Source organism: Pelodiscus sinensis, chromosome 11 (genome assembly GCF_052426305.1).
Source record: "Pelodiscus sinensis isolate ZL-2025 chromosome 11, ASM5242630v1, whole genome shotgun sequence".
In the NCBI taxonomy this organism is placed as follows: domain Eukaryota; kingdom Metazoa; phylum Chordata; order Testudines; family Trionychidae; genus Pelodiscus; species Pelodiscus sinensis.
In genome coordinates this window covers 2,323,333-2,349,911 of record NC_143062.1, presented here as the reverse complement: position 1 = coordinate 2,349,911, position 26,579 = coordinate 2,323,333, and the positions used below count along the sequence as shown (strand labels likewise).

General features: G+C 43.6%; 1 long non-coding RNA gene across 1 annotated transcript; it reads left to right on the top strand.

The window, feature by feature from the left end:
• Window positions 1–1,454: 1,454 nt before the first annotated feature.
• Window positions 1,455–24,926, top strand: LOC142830991 (uncharacterized). The gene is made up of 3 exons (XR_012906575.2): window positions 1,455–1,589; window positions 20,917–20,979; window positions 23,258–24,926. It is a non-coding gene; the product is annotated as an uncharacterized LOC142830991 (long non-coding RNA).
• The last annotated feature ends 1,653 nt before the right edge of the window (window positions 24,927–26,579 follow it).

Genomic DNA, 26,579 nt, shown 5'->3' with positions numbered 1-26,579 from the left:
ACCACTGTATTGGCAATGCCATGGATTTGAATTGTACAGTGTGCAGCTTGGGAATGCAGCTGTTCTGTGCCCAGATGGGACTCTAGAGAGGGCATGGCTGAATGCGAGCCCTCGGAAATCGCTAATAAAAGGTAATTTCTATTTTCCAAAATTCCACTGACTCCTTGATTGATTTTATTTATTTACATTTTGGATAAGGCAAAATGTTTTGATTTTTTTACTTGGAGATTTTAAGAGGAAATAACCAAAATGTAGAGGGTTTTTTTGTTGTGTGCTTATTTACCAAAATATTATTTTCTTTGATTTTTTTTAATGGGGGGGCGGATACTACTTGGCTCCTTACATGCTAGCTTTGCCATTTGTCTGAAGAAGTGGGGTTTGCCCACAAAAACTCATGATTCTATATATTTTGATTAGTCTCTGTGGTGCTACAAAACTACTTGTTGTTTTTGAAGTTACAAACACAGATGTCACCCTCTCAGATGTCTTTGCTATAGGTCAGCAAAGGGAACACACTGGATAATGGTGGTGACCTCAACAGTAATGTCCATCTCCCACTACCAACCCTCCGACGTTTGAGGGTGCCATTTTGGAATGGTCTGAGCCTGGTTTGAAAAACAGATTTTTTTTTTAAAAAATGATCATGGCTGGCAGCCTGGTGATATAGAGGAGACAATTTAGGTTCAATTGTGCGTCAGGGAAGTATTTGCTTCCTAAGCTAGTCACAAAAAGCTAAAAGAGCGGGTGGCAGAGAGGTATTCTCTGCACTGAAAATCCAAGACCAGTTTTTATCATCAATAAATATTATGTTAATCCTGCCAGCTGAACAGAGTTTTGTTTCTGTTACTGACCTGGATGCTACAGTCCTGGAACATAATTTCTTTGAGCTCCAAACTGAGCAGAAAGCTGTGATGTTACAGAAAGACTTATTTTATCCCAGCACAGATCTAATTATTAGATTAAAGAAAATAGCATTATCTCAATGATGTTACACTGTCTCTGCCCAACCCCCCTCCCAGTCAGATTAGCATTTCTGCCACCCTCTTGCCTGATTTCCTGTTATAGTTTTATAAAATAGTTGTAATGTCCTTACAAAACCAATCCTATCATATGCTGATTGCCGCAGAAGGGGAAATTGGGAAGTGTGCTTATGTCTGTTTTCTAGGGGAATCATTTATTTTTTCTTAAATTTTAATTGAATACTGAGGTGGGGTAAATTGTGACAGCCTGTGACAGGGCGCCTGCCCTGCACTGGGCCTTTAAGCCCAAGGCTCAGGCCTTGAGCCTTAGGGTGGCTGGAAGAACCCAGCTGGAGCAGGTAGGCTAATGAGAGCCCAGCTGTCAGAGATCCAGAGAAGCCCCGGTGGCTAGGCGAGCCCAGCTGTCAGCTATAAAGGGAGGAGCACAGTTTGCTAAGGGGGGGGTGGGAAAGCCAGTGGAGGGGTGATTGCAGAGGCAGCAGGAGCTTCTTGAAGGGAGACAAGCTGGAGATGACCAGCAAAGGCTGGAGGAGGGCCAGCCAAGACTCCCCCTGGCTGGAGGCTGGAAACAAAGCCCCTGGCTTGCGGGCAGACCATGAGGCCGACTAGGTAAGCTGAGCTGTTGAGACAAAATGCCTGTGATGAGCAACCCATACAGACTGTAACTTGCCCTGAGAGGGGCTATGTGAGGATAGTCAGGGGGCACTGAGGCACACTGGGGGGCGTGCACCTCCTGACAGCTATATGTTTGGAATAGAAACCAGTGTAAGGACTCTCTAAAGCTTTTAATTTTAATACCAAAATAATTGTCTACCTGATGCATCCACTTCCATGGCAAATTCATAGATAGCAATTCTGGAACCTCAGGTCATCTCCTAAGCTGGTGTAAACTGTTCTAGCTCCACTGAAGTAATGGAGTTATGTAAATTTATACAAGAGGAACATGCACCCTAATTGCGTCTCAAAGCTACAGGATGCAGTATAATTCCTTCTTTATAAGAACTCCCTTTTGTTTAAGAATATATTTATTTAAAAAAAATAAACTGCCATGTGTGATCATCTTACTGTAGCACAAAGCCTACCTTCCAAGGTGCTGAGAATGTAAGGAAGAAAAATTAAAATAGTTATTTTGCTATAGAATATGACAAATATAAAGTGGGTTCTTCTAATAGTACTATTTGTGTTTAAAATGTTTGGTCAAATGCTAAGTTTTAGTCTTATGCATCATGCAAGATGTTATATTTTTCATCAGCTATGCTATGCTTGCTTGCATTTCATAAGGATACTTGCTGATAGTGGCTAGACAGAAATAACTGAGTTAACCATAAGTTGTTGCATATGTTTTCTTTTGAGGAGGAAAGGGTTCCCCTCTCTTGTCTGCTTTCTGAGTTTTGTCAGAACTGCCTGCCTCGCAAAATGCAGAGACAACCCAGTTTCTGGGTTTCTCCTTTTTTGGGGCAAGTGCCTTTATCATCCTTGCCAAGAATAACTGGTGTTGAGTGGCAAAGATCCAGATGCTTGCCACAATCACTTGGCGGTTTTAAGTTTCCCATCGAAAGGTATGGCTGGTATGAATGCTCCAAAAGTACAAAGACTTCAAGTATTGTGCTCGTAGGTGTTTGCTGGCGTAGGAGCAGCTGGAATGTGTTTTCCCTGTCATTTGATTTCATTTTATAAACACTCCTTTCAGCAAGCGGCTGGCATCTTCCTCAGCTCTTGCATTTTGCTTTTGACACGGAGATGAAAGATTATTTTTCACGCAAAGTAAGCCTGTTTTTTGGAATCTCCTGGAAATAAAACATTTCCATGTACTTGAATGGCATTTTAATCATCTCAAGATATGTGCAGTGTCCTGAAGGGCTTTGGGCATGATGGTTGTTTCTTTACTCTCATGCCAGATTGTATTGGAACCACTAATGGGAGTGGAGAACAGAGGCCTTTTTGTGAGCTTACTCAGGAAACAGCAGCTATCTATTTCTTTCACCTGTCGAGGGACACCTAATGGGGAAAACAGCAAACAATATTTATATCTTGAGACCTAAGAGTGAAGTCTTAATGGTTAAAGCTTTCCATGCTGCTTTTCATAAGTCAGGATATTAACTCAGGTGATGATCTGACCAAATTCCAGTCGGCGTAATTGTGTTCGTCCTTGCTAACCACCCCACTTCAGTGTCACTGTGATGCCATGTCCTTGTTGATCTGGCAGTGTGGTTGTGCCGCACACTATTCAGCAGCTGTGCATTCCAGTCCATGCAGTAGCACATTTCAGAGACAGGTAACATGATTCTGACATATATAAAGCTGCGCAAGTTTTAGATATTTCCCAGATGAAAAGGGCTATATAATTGTTAAACCCCGAGCTGGTATAACTCTGCTGAAGCAACTCAAAGCATCCCAGAGATGAAGCTGGTGCCATATTGCTATTTTAAAAAAAAAGGAAGAAAAGCATATAATATGGCAAAAGACTGAAAATAACTGGGAGGCTTTGAGCACTGTAGATATGGATGGGACATGGCGTAGTTTGTGAGCAGGGTGGCAAAAGATGAAGACTAGCCCCGGCAGATGATCAAACAGAATAGTCTTTTCAATTGGTTAGATGGGATAACGATCACAGGGCAAATGAAACCATGCAAGAAGGACAGTAAATAAAGGCCATCCTATATTCTAAACACCAATTACACACGTTGAAGGCTCATTTAAAAAATTGTGAATGGTACAAGAAAATGATTGAGCTAGTTGCATTTATCTCAGCTACGTGGTCAGATAATGAGCCACTAGCAGGCACAGTGAACAATTTAAAATCAACTTTAATTGTATAATATTTTCAAGATGCTAAAACAATCAACTGAATTGCTTGTATCTGTCTTGAATTAGCGTCCATCAAGGGAAAGAGTGCCCTTGTGGGCATTTCCGTCCCTTGTCTTGTGACAAGCCAATCAGGTTTGTTCTCACTGTTAGAAGTAAGTGGTAGATACCAAGAAAACCACGTATAGAACAGGACTTCTTGTCGCTCATGTATAGAACATGAGGTTCCATGTACAGAGAAGTGAAATTAGACTCCCATGTTGTGGAATTTTATTATTTTTGGTAGAATCTGTATATTTTCCAGGCTATCTAAGTAACAGGTAATTCACAGAGTCATAGAACACTAGAACTGGAAGGGACCTTGAGCGATCATCAAGTCCAGTCCCCTGCCCTCACGGCAGAACCAAGCACCATCTAGATCAGGGTGGGCAATAATTTTGGAGGGGGGGGGCACTTCACAAATTTCTGAAGTGGTCGCAGGCTGCCCCAGAAGGAGCAGGGCCTTGGGAGGAAGGGGCGGGGCCAGGAGGCTTCTCATGCTCCCCTGCTCAAAGACCACGATTGGCCTAAGGGTGGGGGGAGAGCGTGAAGTCTTTACCCAGCCCCCACTGCTTAGAGAGAACTGCCAGCTCCCCCATCCCCAGGTCTCAACTGGCCTGGGGGCAGAAGAGTGGCAGGGCAGCTGCAGACTGGATCCACTGGCCCATGGGATTGTGCTGGGGAGTGGGAGCAGCCATGAAGCACCACACCCTCCGCCCCTCTGGGCTCAAAGTTTGTGGAACACACACAACCCAGCAACCACTTTTCTGAGCAGTGTGAGGGGACAGGGCAAGCAGAGGAGTCTGCCTGAGAGGCTTGGTGGGCCAGATCTGGCCTATGGAGGGTGTTTTGCCGAAGCCTGATCTAGCTCATCCCTGATAGATGTCCATCCAACCTGTAGAAACCTTTCCAAAGTTGGGCTGTTTGCATTGCATGTCACGTGCCCCGAAGAGTTAAACTGTAGCCCCCTGGTGCTTACAAGCCTGAAGTTCTGGGAAAGGATGTGCTTAAGGTACTGGGGTGGGGGTGTGCGCTGGTCCTGGGTTTCCAAACAGCATATCTCAGATGTTGCTGAACGTACTGCTGGAAGACACTGAGAGACCATGGTGGTGGCCGTGGTAAAGAAGCTATGTATAACAGAGTGCACATTGCAGATTGAAAGTGGAAATAACAATATTTGATTTGGGTGAAATGGTTCAGTTGTGAGCCTTGCAGGGATGACTGCCTCTAGGTTTATTATAGTTCTGTATGGCTTTTAAGGAATCTCATTCTGGCTGGAGTAATCCAAGGAATCTGGCATCAAGTCAAAACAATATAGCATAGAAATGGGCAAAATAAATCTAAAAACATACCTGTCCCTCACCTCTAACCCAGCTGGAGCAGTACTAAGGAATAATATAGTCTGCACGAATGAGGGGCCGGAGTGTTGGATGAAGGCTGGCTGTGTCGTAAAACAGACTGACATACCGCTGCTGCATTGCCGGCACTGGTGGGAAATGTGGGTGGAATTTTTGCTGCCAGGTGCAGCTGCCGTTTGTGCAGGACTCCTGGGCTGCTCCTGGATGCCTCGAGAGCAGCTGTGTCCCAGAGCACGTACCTTTTCCTCTGCACCTGGTCCACTCTGACGTCGATGTAGCCAGGTCTGCATGCCCTGGTCCCCTCGAAGTCCCTGTATTGCATGCTACTTGGGCAGCTGAGCCAACAGACTCGCCAAGCCCCTGGGCAAGAGGGGGCAGGGCTGCATTTCTGGAAAGGGCGGGGCCTCGGGCAGAAGGGGCAGGGCAGCCAGCTCTCAGTGTGGCCTGAATCACCTCCACACTGTTGGCAGCCTGCCCCAAGGCTGGGGCTCCAGCCATCACTGCTGCGCAAGTAGTGGTAGCAGCCGCCACAAGCACCAGACCCCTTTGAACTGCTGGGCCCTCGGGCAGTGGTGCCCTTCGCCCCTCGCCGCTCCCGCTGGCAACTGGCCTGAACATGGTGTCACACTTTGCCTGCTCAGAAATGCAAGTTCCGAGGAAGATGGTGCAACGTGTAGTGGGCCAGAGAATCACTGGTGCTACGGCCATTACACAGCCAGGGAGATTGTACAAGGGAACTTAGGGCGGCACGGATTACGTTTACGCTCACTTTACAAAATCCGATTCACTCACTTTGGAAACCTTTTACTGCACCAGAATGAGAGAAAGTGGCCTCTGTGTAAACGAGGGCTTGTGCATACGTGGGTACAACGTACCCAGGTATAAGGGAAGGTGTTCATGTAAATATGCCAGAATAACTCCTGTTTCTCTCTTCCTACATTGCAGGGGAGGGGAACCCTTTTTGGGTCAGAGGCTGCTGACCCAGAGAACAATCAATCAGGCCCAGGCTGGTAGATTTTGTGTGCTCTAGCCCCACAGGAGGAACAGTGGGGAGGGGGGGACTGGAGTACCGGTGTGGGCTCCCCAGTGCTGAGGGGGAGCCCTGAGGTTCAGGGGCTGGATCCAGGCAAGCCGTAGGTTCCCCACCCCTGCTATACAGGAAAGATGGTTCAGAGCTGAGGACTAGCCCAGGACTTGGGAGACTTGGATTTAAATCCCCGTTGGCCACAGGCTTCCCCTCAGCCCAGTTATTTCACTTCTCTGTCTCTCATAAGCACTGCCTTGCCTCCCAGAGGTGCCGTGAGGATAGATACATTCCGGATGACACAGGGCTCAGATACTGTGGTGAGGGTGGCCAGATCTGGGCCTTTTTCTATGTGCTTATGTTATATGGTGCTTGGGAAGGGGCATAAGCTAAACTCCACACAGCTGGAATTAGAGCAGCCATAGGGGGCTTATACTGATTTAACTCCATCAGTATCATTAGTAAAACTTTCCTATGTAGACAAGCCCTGAGAATCGAGTCCTGTAAGTGGGGTGTCAGGCTGAGGGCACATAAAAAACAATTTACAGGTACAATGGAAGTGCTGATGTCAACCTAAAAGTCCTAACCGTTTTGGGAGCTGGTTACCTGAGTGATCCACCCTTTTCTAGTGCCCCACTGCTACGGAGGAGAACAGCCATCTCTGTTAACAGGTGGGAGCTGCTGACAGGCCATTCTCTGGGAAGGTTCCCTGACTCCTGTCTCATTCCTCCTCCACTTGGCCTGTCTGTGCCTGCATGTATAAATCTTTCAGGAATACTGCCAAATCCATCGTTTTCTTCCAGCCTTTTGGGGAAAGGATGAGACGAGGGTTTATTTTACTCTTCTCTTTCTATGTGCTGATGAGTATTTATCTGTCACGTTAAGATGAGTACTTATGTGGGCTGTATTTAAATGATATGACGGCTGTCCAGAGTAATCAATGATGCCATCAAAGTTGATTTTTAATGTAAAATTAAGTACATACATTACATAAATCCACTTAAATATAAAAGTTTTTTTAACTGATCTGAAATTTACAAATATAAGGAAGGGCAGGGAAGCTAAACTAGGCGCCATCTGAGTGTGGACACTGAAAAGGTTTCAGAAACAAAGTGCCCCTTATAAGTTTTTCACTATGGGCTAACTCCTGCAGCCCTTAAATGCAGCAGGGGTATTTGTGTAAGAATGATAATGGGCTGAAACTTAATAAGTGAAGCTAGTAAGTGATGACAAATGCTGAATGTTAGGTTTTGGGACAGATGGAGGCTAATGGGAGAAACTATTCAAAGAGGAACGGAAACCATATTAAGCCCTGGGATAAGATGATGTATTTAACACGAACTCAGCATCAGGGTGTTTTCTAAACAAATGTACACAAGTGGGAAGAAACCTGTACAATGGGGCTAAGCCTACATTTTCAATCATGTTCATTTGAGGCTTATTTTCAATAATGTTCATCTTAGCCCTAGGGGTCTCAACTTAGCTACATCACTCTGCCCAGCTGCAGCTGTTACCAAAGCAGAGCTGTGGCTGTTCTGGCCAACATCAAGTTGTACATGAAGAAATCTGTACGATGTTCACATTTTTGTCCCCATGCAAAATAACATCATGCAGTTGCTTCAGGACTCGTCTTTGCATTGATGTGAGTTGGAGGCGAAATGGGCCCATCCATAGCAGTGATATATTAATCATCTGTGTGTGCCTAGGAAAATTACCCTGGGCATACTCCATCTAGTCCCTTATCCACTGAACACTCACCGAATTACCAGGCCTGCTGTTCCCAGAGGAGCAGCACATGCCAGCTTGTGTTCCGATTCTACTCAGGGCCATCTCTTTGCCTAACACCACAGTATGTAGATTATAGTGAAAACAAGCATCCATCTATTATCAAAGAAAGAGTTCAAGTGACTGGGAGTAACAGGCTTGAAAACAAATGGCTATATACAAAACACAATTGTAACCTGCTTTCTAGAGGCTAAACTTTAATGAGTTTCTCTGTTGTCTAAAGACGCTTGTCTCACCCAAAGTTCTCACCAGCATTTTCAGCCAAGTATGGTTGAGAACCCACTTTCATGAAGCAAAATCATGTGTGTCTACTTCCTCGGCAAGGGATGCCCAGTTGTTTTCTTTGCACCCAACCCTACTCCCAAATAAAGTCAAGTAAACCATAGGAGTGTGTCTTAAGACAAGATTCTCTTCCTCTGGTGTTTTTCCCTTCCTGTTAGTTTCTTTCTGTAAGTCCTACAGTCCTTCACTTGCATGCAGCCTAGATGGGTGATAGGAGACCCATAGTGAATGAGACACATACTCAAATGACATGGAAACAGACTGATGGCTGAACATGCCTTGTCTCACAGTAAACTTGTTTTTCACCTTTGCCTGAGACCAATGCCCTAATGACATAACAAATTTTCAATATATGTATGTAACTCCTTCTACAATATCCTCCTGTGTATTTTGCAATGCTATTGATGACCAGTATGACGCTGGCTTTTAACTGAGACTTCACACGAGTCTTTGGGGAATTAGAATGTACAAACCAAATTTAGTAGAAGCCCGTAATACCTTTGCTCCCCTTTGCCAGTTGGCATTAAGAGGGTCTTAGGTTACATTTTTTCCTTCAGGTGTTGGCCTTATACATCATGGTCAAGGCACACGGATAAGGCAGTGAGTGCTCTACATACGCTGTAGACAGAGCATTTCAATCTCCAGGGTTGTCAAACCAGAGAGACTGGTGCTCCAGAGATCTGGGTTCAGTTAATGTGTCTAGCACTGATGTTCTGTGTGACCTTAGCCTTGTCACTTAGTCATATTTCAGAGGCCTTCCTCTCCCATTTAGGGAACCAACTCAAGTGCCCAGATTTTCAAGACTGCTCATTTCCCAACAGTTCTGATGGAACAATGGCTTCAGGTGTCCAGCTACCTAATGGGAGTGAATAGTACTTTCCTATCTCCCATAGGTATTGTGAAGATTAACTCTTCATTGAATTTCAGAGGGGTAGCCATGTGAGTCATGGGCACAACCCACTTCTTCAGATGAAAGGAGTTTAAGGGATCCAGGTTCCAAATAAAGAGCAGAGAAGGAGAGAGAATGGGGAGGGAAAGGAGGAAAAAATGGGAAAAGAATAGTCCATTAGGGTGTCCATGCTAAATGAAGCTGACAGAGAGGGTTCTAAGTGCTCTTAAGTATTTGGTGTTTGGGTTTTTTATGTCATTAGGATGTGGAATGTAGCGGGACATTCAGTTAAGGTCTTTGTTTAAACCTCTATTGTAGGTATCAAATTTGTAACTGAAATTAAGCTCTGCAGGTTCCCTTTCAAGCTGTTTTTTTAAATTGGCTTGTGATAATATGGAATCGTTGAGATCCATTAATGAGTGCCTGGGCAAATTAAAATGTTTCCCAACAGGTTTCGGTGTGTTACCTTTTCAAATATGTTATTTGCGTCCATTAATCCTTAATTGTAAAGACCGTCCAGTTGTTCCAATGAACTCCACTTGTCATCACCTAGAGCCCCAACTTAAACCCCTCCAATGCATTATCAGCCATCTACAACCCATCTTGGAAAATAACCCTTCACTCTCACAGGGGACGGGCCAATCCTCACCTACAGACAACCCCCTAATCTCAAACAGATTCTTTCCAGCAACCACACAGCACACCTCCACCATCCTCATCCGGGAACCCACCCCTGAAATCCACCCCAGTGCCAACTCTGTCCACGCATCTATACAAGCGATTTCATCCCAGGACCTGACCACATCAGAGGCTCAGGTAACTACACATCCACCAATGTGATCCATGCCAGCAATGCTCTTCTGCCATGTTTGAGTGTGAGCCTGGAGCAATGTGGGCTGTATAAATGGATAGATTTTTTTTACACACCGAGAATTCACATGAACATTTTTCAAAATATATGCAGTGTTTTTAAAGCAATGATTCTCTCCCTGTCTGGACTACCATACCACTTTCAGAAATCTGATTTGTCTTGCATACCCCAAGTTTCACATCACTTAAACTAGCTGCTTACCAAATCAGACCTAAAAATATGGAATATACATTAGTATTGAGACATTGCTGACTTTTGCATTTGTACCATAAAATCTACTATATATTTGACAATGTCTGTTCAAGAACTCTTACTAAATGGCAAGAAATAGGAAAATCAAATTTGGTATACAGCTTCTGCTTATAACATAAAGCAAGGTCAGGGTTTGGTTATGGCAGGAAAATAGGATGTGCCTGGAGTGCGATTGTGTCTCATAAAACCATACAGAAAAGAGACAGAATCACCACGCTGGTGAAAGGGGCTGGTTGGCTGGGACTGCTTCAACCCCAAACCTCCCACCCCTCAAGCACCCTACCCATTTACATGGTGACATTGCTGGCTGTTCCCATTCGTTAGGGAGCAAGCAGAAAGTGCATAGTTTTGCTCCATTCCTCACTCAGGCTGGGGCAGACAAATTTAGACCTGCCTCAGCTGGAGGACATGCACCCCTCTCCCGCCTATGCCTACTGGAGCTGCAGAGGCCATGGAGAGGTACTTCTCACCTGGCCCCAAACTGCTGCAGCGAGACAGGGCTGGGGTAGCCCTCTCTCCTCAGGGCAGCCCTCATCCTGAACTCTTCAGCCCCTTAAACCGGTCCCATTGATCCCCAGGGGTGCAAACCCCATGTTGGGAAACACCACTCTAGACAAGGTGAGCACTCTCGGTAGTGCACATACGTCTGGCTGAGAGCCAGTTTTAAAGTAATATTTGTATAACAATTACAGTTCACTTAGATACGCTCAGCTCTGCGCTTCTAAACTAAATTAGAACCACGATAAAAGTTGTTAACATTACTGTGCCAGCTCTTGTAACTGCATGGAGTATTTTGGGGGAGCACGTTGTATGACATTTATGTATTATGGCGGGGCAGGGATTGTATGCAACTCCAGGCAGTAGGTTATCACCGCTCCTCCAGGAACTGAAAACTGAGGAGTGTGTTTGGGGTGCGTGTGGAATGAAGGTGTGTGGAATGGGTGGTTACAACCTATATGATTCGCCTTAAATACCTCCAGAGACGTATTATTCTGAGGAGGCTTGTGTATATATATAGGTTGTAACTGGGTTTTCCAGACAACAAGAAAGGTCTTTTGCTATCAAAGCTAGGTTTAAGCTGACTAATAGCCTTCTTTCTGATTCAGCAAATGGACAGGATCTTCCATCCTAGGGTGGTCCACAACCTTTGCAGAAGGGTTGGAGATGGGCATGGGCCTATTAGAGTCCTTTAAGACCTTACCTTTTGTAAGCTTATAGTATTGAGTATAAGAGCTTTTATTGTTTTCATGTTATCTTTGTAATACTTTTACCTTAAGAATAAGGGTGCTTACTTAGAAAGAGCTGTATGGTGACATACTGCTGGCAAAACATTGTTTGTAGCCCTCAGAAAGAGACAGCAAAGCAAAAGTGTTTTCTGTTGGGCAGACTGACTTGCTGGGGATACTGCAGTCTATGGCAGAGAGCTGTTCAACATTTAAAAAAAAAAAAAAAGTCAAGAAGGGATGGGATTGGGATTCCTGCTCCTTGACAGGTGTGAGCTGGAGACCTGACACTTAAGGGGGAATTCATGGAGTGATCCACAAAACTGTGATAATTTATTTCCAATTGCCGTACATGAACGTACTCACAATTCTATTGCGTCCTTCCTTAGCTCAATAACACAAAGAAAAATGCATAAAACCCCAGAGGGATAATATCTCACATGTTAAAGTATCCAAGATCTATAAAAGAAATATAATTAACCACTATAATTATGACGAATAACAATTTATAGCCAGATTAATTCAGTTACAATGATTGTCTTAAGGTTTTCCTTGAGGCAATTTGGAAATGTCTCATCCTCCATGTAAGAAATTCTATCTGAATAAACTTCCAGAGAAGGGTTTGCCATATGCTGTTTCGCTGGAACTTGTTCTTGTAAACAGCATCTCTTTCTTAGTTGCCCACTAAGTTTTTATTAATACTTAGGCTACGTCTACACTGCAGGCTTCTTGCGCAAGAACGTCCATTCTTGCACAAAAGCTTGCAGAGCATCTACACTGCATGCGCATTCTTGCACAAGTAAATTTACAGGAAGACGTTGGAACAGAGGGCTTCTTACGCAAGAGTTATTCCTCTCCCCACGAGGAATAAGCCCTCTTGCGCAAGAAGGCAGTGAGGACAGGAAACGGGTTTCTTGCGCAAGAAACCCCTATGACTAAAATGGCCATCAGAGCTTTCTTGTGCAAGAGCGCGTCCACACTGCCATAGACACTCTTGCGCAAAAACACATGGCAGTGTGGACGCGCTCTTGCACAAGACCTTTTGCGCAAGAACTCTTACGCAAAACAGTTCTTGCGCAAGAAGCCTGCAGTGTAGACGTAGCCTTTGGCTACATCTAGACTGGCATGATTTTCCGCAAATGCTTTTAACGTCCGTGCCAATCTAGACACGCTTTTGTGCAAAAAAGCCCCGATCGCCATTTTTGTGATCGGGACTTTTTTGCGCAAAACAAATCTGAGCTTTCTACACTGGCACTTTTGTGCAAAAGCTTTTGCGCAAAAGGACTTTTGCCTGAACAGGAGCAGCATAGTATTTCTGCAAGAAGCACTGATTTCTTACATGAGATCGTCAGTGTTCTTGCGGAAATTCAAGCGGCCGGTATAGACAGCCTTAGAGTATTAGTCAAATCTTCCATTTTATCATAGTTCAAAAGTGCTTCTCTTCCCTGGTCTGGTTCTGAACCCAGGTTATTGGGTTCCCAATCTCAAGAATGGCCAGCTCAACACACCACCATGGGGTTCTGTTTTATAGCTGACAGCTGTTACCCCATCCCAAAACAAGCACACTCTGGGTCATCCCAACATTACAGGCTGGTTACATATTTCCACTTGTACTGAAAGAGGGGAAATCATAGAATCATAGAGCTGGAAGAGACCTCAGGAGGACATCAGGTCCAGCCTTCTGCCCATGGCAGGACCAAACCCAACTAAATCAACCCAGGCAGGGCTTTGTCCAGCCGAAACTTGTTTCAGAACCTGGGTCTGAGGAGCTCCTGGGAGCTACGTCTGGAATGGGGAGGAAGAAACAAGAGTGTTTGGCTGGCACTGGAGGAGCTGAGGGAAATGTAGGGATTCGCAGGGGGAAGGATCAGCACGGCAAAGTGCAGCTGCTATTTCTCACAGCCGGGCACAGGAGCAGCAGTTGGGGAAGGGGGAATGGGAACATTGGCGGAAGAGTGAAATGATAGTCCTAGAGCAGCAGGTGAAGGGGAGCCTGGGTACTGTGGCAAGAGAAAAGGAAGATGAGGCCACAGCAGCATGTCTAGTGCAGGCAGGCCCATCAACAGTGGGACATGAAGAGGGCAGGTGCCCCCAGGCTCATCTGTGGCAGCAGCAGTGTCCAGAACTGTGGGCTCTTTAAATTGCCTCTGGAACACTGTGGATTTGACGTGATGTGCTGCAGACGGTGCAGAGGGCTGGGTGCCTTGCTTCTGCCCCTGCCTCCTGAGGTCCTGCCCCTTCCAGGATCATGGAACAGCGGCCTCTCCACCTTACCCAAGGGCCCATAGAGGCTGTCAGCGTCCCTCGGTGCAGGCCTTGGGAGGGTGGTGTCAGTGGGAAACTGGAAGGGGTAAAGATGTGCAGGAGGGACTCTGAGGCCTATGGTAGGGTAACCAACAGGCAAGGAGGCAGAAGGAAGCAAAGAGGAGGGCTGGTGAAAAACAGAGGGTACCTTGTAGGAAGGGAGGGTACTCTTAAGCTGTCTGGATACGATCAGACCTTGTCTGCTCCCAGACTTATGCAAATGGAAAATATTTGATATCCCTCTAGGCCACGAGTAGGCATATATATAATCTCCATAAACACTGCATGTGTCAGTCTGGGGGCGAGGGGTGACTGCGTAGCTAGGTCTGCATCTTATCCTCCCAGCCTGGTGGATGTATGACAGGAAATGCATCCACTTCCCGCTCCCCTTGGAGTGGGGAAATGGGGTGGGCCCGGGGGCAAAAGGGGAACAAGTCATAGCACAGATCTGAGGAAACATCCTTACGGAGCATGTGAATCAGAGATTTTGTACACCGGGAGAGCAGAATTTTGAAGCTGGCTGCAAAGCAGGTCTCCGAAGAGAGCGGCTTTACCGCTGTCTCATTACGTTGAGCCTAATATCGTCACGTTTTTCCAGTGTAGCGCTGCAAATCTCAGCGCAGCATAGAAGCAGATACTTGGCTGCTCACTCTCGCTGATATCACAGGTCATAGCAGTAGCCTCTGCTCCTACATGAGAAAGTATTTTAAGATTAATTAGTGGTTCTCTTCCAGCAGCATTTTCACAGGAAGTACCTGCCCCCTCCTCTCTCTCATTTTTTTGGCTTCATCCCTTGGCATCTACTCAGCAGGGCTCATAAAGTGTGTGCCAGCACCAATTAGGAGGGGCTAAAGTCACCTCTGGTGTAACGTTACTGAATTCAAAGGAGTTACCCCAAGGATGAGTCTAGCTCACTGTCTAGATGTGTGGTATAAGCTGGTGCTGATTCTCCCATGTATGAGGCAGAACTGATTCACTGTTAGCAGCCAGGCAGCCGTCTTGCAATGCACCCACATATGCTATCCATTAACACGAGAAGGTGGCATTACAGCTGAGTTCTTCCTTTACATTTCATCACCCCTCTCTAGATGTGAGAAATAAGTTTGGTTTCACAAGTCAAAATAAAAGTTTAGCTCGTAAAAACTGCTTTTCAGTAATGGCACAAATTCCTGCAGCTACGTTGCCCAGAGTGCTTTCCTTTTCATGGAACGGGTACATTTAAGAGTCGTTGGTTCACATTAGCTGGATGTAAAGTGAAAAGTAGAGCCCATATTAATTTGTGGGGAGGGTAGGCAAAATCCTAGGGCCACTGTAGACAAAGGGCAACCGCCCTCTGCCAGAAAGATACTAAGAAGAAAGTCACTTATGAGTTTTCATCACATTTTTCCATTCGACTCAGCTGAATTATGTGATAGCTAGCTGGGTATGGCTCTCAGCTCACTTGGATGCTGTATCCATTGCATTTTCATGTGTACTTGAAGTTACTAGAAGTTTTGTCTTCTTGTTGAATTGGTGACAGTTCTTGGCAGACCTCAAGGAAACAGCCTGGAAGAGGAAGGGTTCCATTAGTGTACCTACAAAGGAAAGGGTAAATTTTCTTTTACTTTACTTCAGAACTAAGCCCTTTGTCACAAACTTCCCATCCGGAGACTTCTTATTTTTGTCCAAACATTTCTGGTTTAATATGGTTGTTAATTAGGATTTCAAACGTGAGCACTCCTATTCTTAGGGACTGTTATTCAGCATGCTGATAACGTAGTTTCATAGTGAAGAAAGTTACCAAATACATAGCCATGGTAGGTAAGTCTTACTTTGATACACCTAGGCCATTTCAAGCTAGAAACATGCTTATCTATATTCCTCCTTGAGCTGGATTCTTAACCCCTCTCTCCATGTTTGTTAGCATTTATTCATCTATTAAAATCAATGGGATTCCTCATATGAGTAAGATCTATTCGGAGTGACTGTGTTAGCAGCATTTGGCCCTATGTCTTTACAATGTAGGTGGAAAAACAAACATTTCATGAACTTTGTAGTGGATAGTCAATATATCATCCATAATATATCTGTTGCACTGCTTTTTAAAGCAAAACCTGTAAGGTGAGACCAAAAAACAATCTGTTTTAGGTATGTGTTTATGTCTTACGTTTTGTATCTTGTTATGTTTAAGACTGTTTTGGGGGCCTTCTCCTAGCATCATGCATTCCCTGTGAGTTTGCATAGCAGCAATGTTTTCCTGCTTGGCTTTGCTAGAATGAGAAAATATCTTTAACCTTTCACTCTCTTGACAGTGGGGAAATCAACTGCTCCAACATCAAGCCCAACAGTCATGTTAGCTATCAGACTTCTCTTGTGCATGTAATCTGTGACATCCTATGAAAATAGCTTTTCCCAGTAGTTTAAGGGTAAAGCAGATACCCTGGAGGGTAGGGAACGACTGTGTTGTGGGCTGGTGTACAGAGAGGCTTTGAAGAAGATCAAACAGTTTATCTGGCTGGAAATAGCTGTGTACGCTCAAAGCAGTCCATCACTGCACACTGGCCTCACTTTTGCAATGAACTCTGCAGTCTTTTTGGAAGGTGGACTAGGCTTGCAGAGGTCTATTGTTCATGCGGGCACAATTTCTGTACACCACTTTCACCCCCCTGCCTCCAATGGCTATCACACAGTGCTTTGCAGCTCAACCATTATTCACCTGTCTGTTCACCTGTGGGCATTTCCTGCTCTTCTGTGAAGTTCCCAGGTATTAACCCCCACAGTGACTTTCTCTGAAGCAGAGGTATAAAACGATGATTTTATCTAGGCAGGAAGTGTAGAATTACACTACTCCGCCTTAATGATTATTTTGTGGATTTGTAATCCATGTACTTTCTTTTTTGCTTTTTTCTGTTAGTCTCCGTTCTCAGCTTTATCAAAATAGTTAGAGTTGACTGATTGTTTTTACCTTTTTAATGCTGACTTGTATGATATGCATCCAACTATATCATGTGTTACTTCTACAGGTTGGACCTCCCTGGTCTGGCACCCCAGGACCTGACTGGTCCCAGATGAGGGATTTTGCCAGACCAGGGGTGGTCATGTCTGGCCCGTCTGCCACCAGCCCTGGCTCAACCACTACCCTCCCAGCTGGCTCCCCCTCTCACTGGCCCTGCTTCCCTGTCAGCCCTTGCTTCTCTACTGAGCAGCCCCGTCACCTCTGTGCACCGGGCTCCAGCTGTCAGTGCCCAGCTCCTGCTGCTGTGCTGGGCAGCCCTGCTGCCTTTGCTCTCCAGGCTCCCACTGCTTCGCCCGGCAGCCCTGCTGCCTTCACACACCGGGCTCTCAGTGCTGCGCTGTTCGGACCTGCTGCCTCTGTGTGCCGGGCTCTCGCTGCAGAGATGGGCTCCTGCAGCTGTGCCAGCTTGCAGGGCTCCCAGGCACTTGCCCTCCAGTGGGACACTCTGGTCCTGGAACATCCATGGTCTGCCGGACCAGAAAGTCAAGGTTAAGAGAGTTTCAACCTGTAGTATGAAGAAGCTTGTTGGCCAAAATGCTATAAGGACAGAGCTTCAAAAGTCCAACATTCTATGATGGGTGGCTTATAAATCTGGACATTGTAGAGTTCTGTATTGCACTGTAATTGATGTATGTATCATACCTTTAGTAACATCTTAATTCTTAACTAATGTAGAGATCAATGAGATGAAGAAACTTCCTTTCTCTTACATGTTCCGTTTCTCTAATTCAGTTCTCATAGGCAAAAATTCAATCAAAAACTGGATATCAGTTGGATTGATATGTCTTAGTCGAAATTCAACTGAGTTTCTTCTGGAAAAAGTTATAGTTATCAAAAGTAGTGATTCATTGACTATAAAGACCAACTATCACTTTTTGGTGCATTTGTTATCATGAACGCCATATGTTATCTGTGGGGAAATTAAAGATTATAGAGCTCATTTCCAATTCTAATGGCCTATAAGCACAATAATATTAAAACCCTTTGACTCATAACCTGTTGTTATTGATTAAAAGAAAGTCAAGAGAGTTATAAAAACATAATGACGTTGACACAGCAGATTTTCATTCCAACGTAAAGTAAACCCGTAACAGTGTGTTAATATATACATGCTTATATGGGGAAACTGTAACACATGTTAGAATAAAAAGGTGCATTTGATTTACAAGTAAAAATGATCTCAGATATGGAACGTATATGTTCAATTAAATGTAGTTAATAGCAATCATCTTTTATTTCTTATTTTAGATCACATATGCCTGAGAAATTCTGTACCTTTAATTTTGTCCTGCTCTTTCAGTAAGAATTAAAAAGAAAAGACTTATGTTGAAAAGTAGTTTCATTAAAGATGTTTTATTTTGAGCAGGTGATTCTAGTGTTGTAAGCACTAATATTGACACAGATTTATTTTACAGGGATCCAACTATATTTAAATCCCACTACTTTAACTCTGTAGATCACTCACCTACAAAGCAAACCCCATCTTGTGGCAGAATATTTACTGAGGTCCTAACCACTTTTGGTTTCAATGTCACTGGGCCAGGGCCTGTAGTATAGACAAGTTGTGCTCAGTGTGGAAATAAGAGGAAAAAGCAAAGGGGGCCTTAAGCCACCATTACACTTTCCATATCCTAGGGGTGGGTGGGGACGAGCTGGTCTCCAGCCTTAACTATAGCAGGTTGAGTAGAAAGCTTTGTAGAAGATTGTAATTTAGAGACATTCCTTCCTAAGGGACAGAATTATGAACATAGGAATTGGGAGCTGTTCCCTGGAGGTGGAAGTTGGGGGAAAGCTCACTACAGATGCCTTCCAGCTTTTAATACATGTTTTTATTCCTTCCTCATTCACTGGTTTGTTAATGAACCCCAAGATCATCACACAGGTTGCCTGGACTCCCTTGGCCCCAAGGAATCATTCCAGCTGTTGGAATCCAGGGCATAGGGACATACTAGCTAAGCTTTCTCTTGAGCGAGAGGCTAAACAGGGTACTGGTGTACAGCTGTCATGCTGGCTCTAGACCTTTGAGGGAATCCCCTAAGTTACACAGGGAAATCCTCAGAGAACCCAATACACCAAGTTTAGGCCTGCTTTGCTCCCCCAGGACAGCCAAAAGCAGCCTTCCAGGGGCCAAGAATCTGGTCCACTGTGTCTTTTTTTAAAATGTGGAGGTTGCAATGGAATAAGGGGTGCTCTACTTTCTGCCCCAAACACTTGCTGTGCTCTAGAAAACATCCCCACAAATGTGGGAGTCTGGGGCACTTTCAGTACATAGTCTTGTAGGAAGCTGCATTGGTGTAAGTGGGCAGGTTGAGTCTCTTGTCTCTCTGCAGAAGAGCTGCGACACAACACAGGCAGTGGCCGTGCAAGCTCTCTCAGCCTTCGTGTGTGTCCCACTTCTGCATTGGCAAGACCATCTCCAAGGAAGCAGCAGGTCATTTTCCAAATTCCATTCAGTCTGTTCAGCTTCCTCAGTTGCTGGGGCAGACTGGCAGGGTTTGGTCTGAAACACTCCCGGTTCACAGGAACAATCTGGTCAAACCTACTGGGATACAAACAACAAATGGTCTGGTAGCACTTTATAGACTAACAAAACATGTAGAAGGTATCATGAAGAAGTGGGCTGTGCCCACAAAAGCTCAGATGACCAGAGTTACACAGACTAACTCGGCTACCCCCTGACGCTACTGGGATACGGTTAAGCAAGTTTTGCTGAGTTATTGACACAGGTGGCTCATTACCCTAATGACAGGTTAGACTTTAAGTTAGAGCAAGTTGGGAAAAGTATCTGCCGACAGGTGTAAATTAGTACCAATTGTAGTGGCATCAGGTTTGTGCTATGGACCCTTGTCCCATAGGAACAATAATGAGATCACTGGTATAGTTCACGGAGGAGGATGTGTCGGACAGTACGGACTTTTTGTCATTACTGATCTGAGGTGGATTCAGAGTAGAGGTTTAGTGATTGATTTAACTCGACAAAAATATAGGGAGGGGCCTAATCGTGAGGCTCTGAGATAAATTACAAAATCAACTTGAAAAAAACCCCAAGACAATTAACCTCATCCGCAACAAAATTCTACACCCCACAAAGTCTGCCTAGACCAACTTCAGCCTTCATCTCTCCTAACACTTGAATAAACGGAACCACTCGTCTTTCAAGCTGTCCATTCCTTTGGGTAGTGTTGGCACGTTCCAGTCCAGCTTTCTCAAATGGCCCGTAAATGTCTGAATGCCAACCCATCTCATGCTCCAGGAGGGTTGTGTGATTGGTTCAGAGGTTTTATCTTTCTCATATGGCTTTAAAGACCACTTAATGAGATGCTTTCCTTTTAATCCTGATCTCTGTCTGCCCTCTTGTGTGCAGAGAGGACAACATGCTTTAACTGCATAATTGTGCTTGGTCTGAAGTCAGTGACAAAACTTCCATTGCCTTCAGTGCTAGCAGGAAATAACTCTGTGCACTTCTCTGACAATAATAATGCTTTGTAACAGAAGTACAATCATTTCAATGTCAACTCATTAAACGGATTGCTAAAAATACTTTATGCACGACGCACGCCTAGATGAAAGGACTGCATTCTTTGAAGTGGAAAACATTCTCGCTATGTGAGCTGAGTGAATACTGCAAAAACTATTCTGCAAATCTTTGTTCAATTTATCAAATGTATTAACTCTGGTTACATTCATGCCCCTTTTGTGTTTTCCTTCCACAAACATTTAAGCAATTGAGTTTTTCCTTGTATGTATGCTTGTAGCAAGCAAATTGTAATTTGCAGATGGTGACTTTACATTTAATTTTCACGAGTTGCATCAGAAATTTAATAAACTATGTTTAGACAATCAAGCAACAGAAGCAGTAGATGTGTTTTGCCACCAATGATAACGAACTAAATTCAAGAAAATTGTTTTCTGTTGAGACAGCCCAGGAATGGAGAAGTGAAATTGACCAGTTAAGTTAATCATTCAGTTTGTGTTCAGTAATTGTTTAAAATTTGCCTATTGTTTGACTTAAGACTAGCAAATGCTTGAACAAGGTTACAACTTAATTTGGAGTTTAAAATGGCCAAACCTGTATGCCCAACTGTGCCTTGATTTTTTTTTTTATACAGAAACTGAAAAATTATGATACTTATGTGATTGGAGTATCAGACACATGGAGGAAGAACGGTGATGTATGAAGTTTTTACTTTTATTTTGCAGTGATAATTGATTATTCATTGTACTGCAGTTGCCTTTTAGGGATACTGTTATTCTAAGTGCTTCCAAGCATGAAGTAAAAAGACCATCCATGCCCCAATGTGCTCACATTCTAGATTGGCAACAACACAATCACAGGTGAATGAAATTAATACAAATGGAAGGCAATGGGGAATATGAAGTAACAGATGATAAAGCAAGTTATTATTCAATAAGCAATAGGCTCAGCTCACCACTGCTTAAACCATTGTAATTTCTTGTTTTTTGTAGGAGATGTGGAATTTTGATGAATTTTTACATTTCAAAAAGTTTAAGATATGTAATAGAAATTTAATCTTACATTTATTGAATTTTGCTAATTATTTGCATTTCATGAAAACTGAAACTGCAGCTATTTCAACAGCTTTGCTCTTACTTTGCTAACAGCTTTGATCCATAGTTGTAGAAGAAGGTGAGTCAATGTGGACAGTAACTGTGTTCTCAAAAACTCTTAACGATAGTCTTGTGCCATTATCATCCTCCAGATCATCTTTATTACTTGGGATTGAGACTGCCCATTGCTGGAAAGGAATAGCAAGATAGTTAAGTATGTGCATAACTTGAAGCACATAAGTAGTCGTATTGACTTCAGCAGATTAGTCATACCTTGTTGAATCAGGACCCCTCTGTTCTCTTTTTAATCTTTAATCTTTTAAATCTGAGAATGGCAACAATTTTCAAAACCTAAAAGAAAATATCTCCATTACGTCCAACTTCTTGATTCGGTGTAAAATCTGCCCTGAAATTCTTGAGGTTGTTTTAATTTTCAAGTGTGTATCTTGCGTTGTATAAGATTAGCTTGGAGGACTGTTAATTAGTTCCAGGCATCACTGTGTCCTGCCTAGCTATCTTAGCAAGCTGACCTTGTAAATTCTATTTGTGACATTGCCTGATGATCACAGCCTCATTCTGAGCGGTCTCATTGCTTGGGGATGTGTGTGAGGCTGCACTGAAGCATGATTGTGTTGCACAATGTGGTGCCCATCCCACAAACATTTGCTGCTGAGCTGAGTGCTTACTACTACCAGTGATAAAGATGCAGTCGTGTTAGTCTGGTCTAGCTAAAACAAAATACAGGACTATGTAGCACTTTAAAGACTAACAAGATGGTTTATTAGGTGATGAGCTTTCGTGGGCCAGACCCACTTCGGTTAATGGAACTGTTCACTGGATTAACAACTATATATAAGAGTTTGCACGTCAGCCCAAGTGCAGTAAAGCATTTCTAGTCCAAGGAATACTTAACTTTAAGCATGTGCTGAAAGCTCATTTGAAATCAGTGGGATTTCTGCACATGCATAATTGAGGACAGAATTATGATGCCCTTCAGGGAAATGACAAACAGATTATGATAACCCTGCTACAGATCTTTGTGAAAGGAGTTATCAACCAAACCAGCGGCAGGAATTTATTGGCCTGCACTCTGAATACATTCTGTGGCCATTGTGGGGCTCATGCAAAAACAAACAACAAACTTTCAAAACTCGTGTAATGATTAAAGATACTTTTAAAATTGCTAAGGTAACTGCATAAACTTCACTTAGATGCGTGTGTCACCCATGAAAGAAACTGCCATTGTTATTACAAAAGCTAATACTTGTCTGCTGGTGATGGATGGGAATGAATGAGAAGTGAAAGTTATTTTTATTCTTAGCAGCCCAACACCACAGTCAGACTTTCAGCCTCTTAATCAATCAGTGTCAGATAGTGTCACAGTCACTAAGCACCACGGTTAGCCTTGCACTAGTCTCTTACTTTTATCACTCTCCCTTCTGTGAGAGGGATTTTATTTCTGAATCTAGTCTTCAGACTATAGGCTACGTACTCATGAAGGACCATCTTCGTGCAACTGCAAACCCTGTAGCACATGGCTGTCTTTGACAACTCAGAATCTCTGTTATCTTCTCTGGTGGCATGGATGTGGCAGATGCATCTTTTGTGGAGGCCTCAGATGAAAAAAGCATGTTGTCCGTCTTGTTTTGAGCAGGAAGGTGGGGTACAAACAACTTATTAGCCATGTACAACTTTTTAGACTAAAATCAGCCAAAACTTAATGCATATATCTTGAGGGGGCAAGACAGATTGCCCAAGATTTCATCATTCAAACTTGATGGAAGTGAAACTATTTTCACTGCTTGGTGAAGCCTGGTGGAATTTTGGTCTAGTTAAAAAAAAAAAAAAAAAAAACCCAACCTTTCTCTATTTTCTTGATAGGATTGTTTGTTCTGCCAGTTATAATTCAGTTTCTGACAATGCATTTTGCAGCAGTAAGGACTTATCCCTTGACCTTCAGCTTCAGTGTTGCCTTTAATGAGAGAAATGAATCCTGAACAGACCCAAAATGAATGTTTTATGCTGCAGTCTTATTGCACAGTACTACCTCTGTGTTCCTCCAAGAATGGTCAAAGTGACCTGAAGAAAGAATTTGTCTGAGGAAGGATCACATAACTGAAAGAAGTGGGAGAACAACAGAGATTTTTGAAAAACTGCATTGCCCTCAGTGACTTGGAAATTCTTCGCCTAACAAATGGGAGTTTTATATGTAGGTGGCAGAAGAATGTTAGTCAAATGCAGCTCTAGAGCTGGTGAACTCAGATGACCAAATCATTTGCTTTTTCAGAATAACCAACCGTATTTAATTGAGAGCGGCACAGTTTACCGCTCAGAATACAGGACTAAGGATTCCAGTGGTAAGAGTCCTTCCTATACCACTGACTCCCCTCTGTGGTCTACAGCAGATCCCAGCTGGATCATGCATGGCTGCTGTGGCATGTTTTGGGAGGAAGGCATAAGAAGTCTTCTCCCTTGCATGGCCAGATGTACTCACACTCAGCACCCTACTGCTCCTGTTGGCATAAACCACTGCAGAAGAAGCCTGTGTTAACCTCACACACAGACCAGGAGAGGTGTCCCAGGACAAGTTTCAGGGAGCTCCATCACACACTGTGTATGAGACAGATATTCCATCGAGAATCTCAGGGATGTAACTGCCACTGTGACCTCTAGCTCGCTACTTCTGTTTCCCATTCTACAAATGAGATAACGTTACCTGACATCACAAGTGTGCTGTGAATGTTAACTAGTTAATGTTTATAAAGCACTCTGAGCTAAGGGTGTGATCCCCTGCTTGTGTACACACACGGGGACTAGCTCTCACGGAGCTAGTGCAAGGATGAGCAGTAGCCCGGGTAACGGCAGCTGAGGCGTATCTTAGTTCTGCTGAGTACAAATTCTGCTGAAACCAGTGGTGTACTCTGCCCAGCAAAGCCACACCTCTGCTACTGCTACCATGACTACGCTGCCACTTATACTCAAGCTAGCTTGATGAGCATTAGTGTCAGGATTAGTGTCAGGAAACATACCCCTAGCTCGTAGTGTAGACACAGCTTTTATACAGACAATAGCCTGAGATGAAAAACTATGTACTTTTACAAAAAATTGTCTATTTTTTCTGTTCATTTGGGTCCTTTTGAATAGACAGTGTCACCACTAATGAAGCACAGAAGCCAAGATGTTTGTAGGTAGTTTGTGGAAACCACAAATGGCCTGCACTAGTTCACTTCTCTGTTGCATTTGGCTTGTAATAATAGGTCTTTCCAAGAGACCATTCTGAATGACTTCCTTACACTCATGCACTAGGAGAGCCAAATAACCACCACAGGGCTTTTCACAGCTCATGTTTTTAGTGTGAAGTTACTTTGTTTTACTTTATCTACTAGTCATGACTCATAAAGAGAAAATTTTTTCAGGCTCCCCATCATCTGAGAATTACAAGGACCTATTCTTTAGGGTAAATTTTGACAGGCTAATTACAGCCCTATGGATGTTTTCTGGAAAACCATGAAAAGCATTCTGTTAAAACTGTTTTACAACCTTATGTCATAATCTTTGGTATCTTATCATCCCTTATCACATTTACAGTGTCTAACTCAATGGAGCTAGGCCCCCAGGCATTCCAGCAATGCAAATAATAAACTATGTTATTTCTAGAGATTTTTGCTTGTACACAAAGTTAATATGATCCTCTTGTTTGTTCTCTGCATGACGTAATAACCCTCTGCTTTTGAATTCATAATCACTTTCAGAATTCTGGTAATATAGATGGCAGAATATAACCATAATATCCAGGCTTCACACACATTTTGTTAGCAAATAATAGATGAGAAAAGAAAGTGGGGGGTGGGAGGAAAGCAAGAGGCATTGTGATACCTCTTCCAAACTGGAAAAGGGATCAGCTGCTCTCAAATGTGGACAACTCAATGTGAAACTCTTCTAAATAGGCGCACAATGCTGAGATATTGAATATGTTGCTATGATACCCTGGAGGTTTTTCGCCTTCCTCTGTAGCATGGGGTACAGATCACAGCTAGAGGATTCTCTGCATCTTGGGGTCTTCAAAGTATTTGAAGGCTTCAATATCTGAGATATAAGTGAGAGGATTATTCTGGGAGGGGGTGGGTGAGATTTTGTGGCCTGCACTGTGCAGGGGGTCAGACTAGATGATCATAATGGTCCCTTCTGACCTTAAAGTCTATGAGTCTATGATTCGTCACAGGTTCAGAAGCCCTTTTTATAGTCTGGCAGTTTCGTTTAGATTATAGTGTATATTGACTTGTATGAGGTTAACTGTTAGAGGCACCAACCAAGACTGGGTCCAAAGGTTCTGGAGAATGTACAGAGAGAGACAGTCCTTGCCCGGAGGAACTTATGATCCATGCAAATGAGACAAAGGGGAGGATAACAGAAATACAGCGATGACGTGATTTGCCCAATATCACACAGGTAAGTAACAGATAGGAATGGAACCCACTTCTGACTGCCTCGTGTCCTACTAGATCTCACTCGACTAGTATAGGTCTACAATAGAAGCACTATAGTGGCAGTGTTGTTTTTACTTGCTACAGCACTGGAAGGAGTTTTTTTTCTGTTGCTGTACAAAATCCATCCACTCGACAGGTTATAGCTAGGACAGTGGAAGAATTATTCCTTTGACCTATTTGAGTCCCCTTTAGGGGTTAGGTTGACCCGCCTATATCAAACAGGACATGAATTTTTTCATAGCCCGGAGCAATGTAGTTAGGTTAACCTAAATTTTAGGTGCAAACCAGGCCTGCAAAATACTCAGCAGTGGAAATAAATGTATGTACTATGGTTTAACTGTAAGAAAGCTATATCCCTTGTTCCTTGTTTATCATTATAAAAAGAACATGACATGATTTAAAAGGATGTGGAGGTATTTGCTCCTCTGAGATACTATGCGACACAAGGCATATTTACTGTAAATTCCTCAAATCCTCCAAGCGTGAAAGTATCTTATTAAACAACAGCCCTGAAATTATTTATTACTGAAAGACTTCACTGAAGGGATTTCTGTTTCATTAGCTGTGGAAAGAGATAGGGCCGGTATAGTATGCAGCTCAGCAGTTTCCGCTTTGCTGTGTGGTTCAAGCAGATTAATCTGTCCCTTTAGAACACTAGCCAGGCAATCTGGTTCTGGAATTATTTATTCATGCAACTATTTTCCCCCCATTATTTT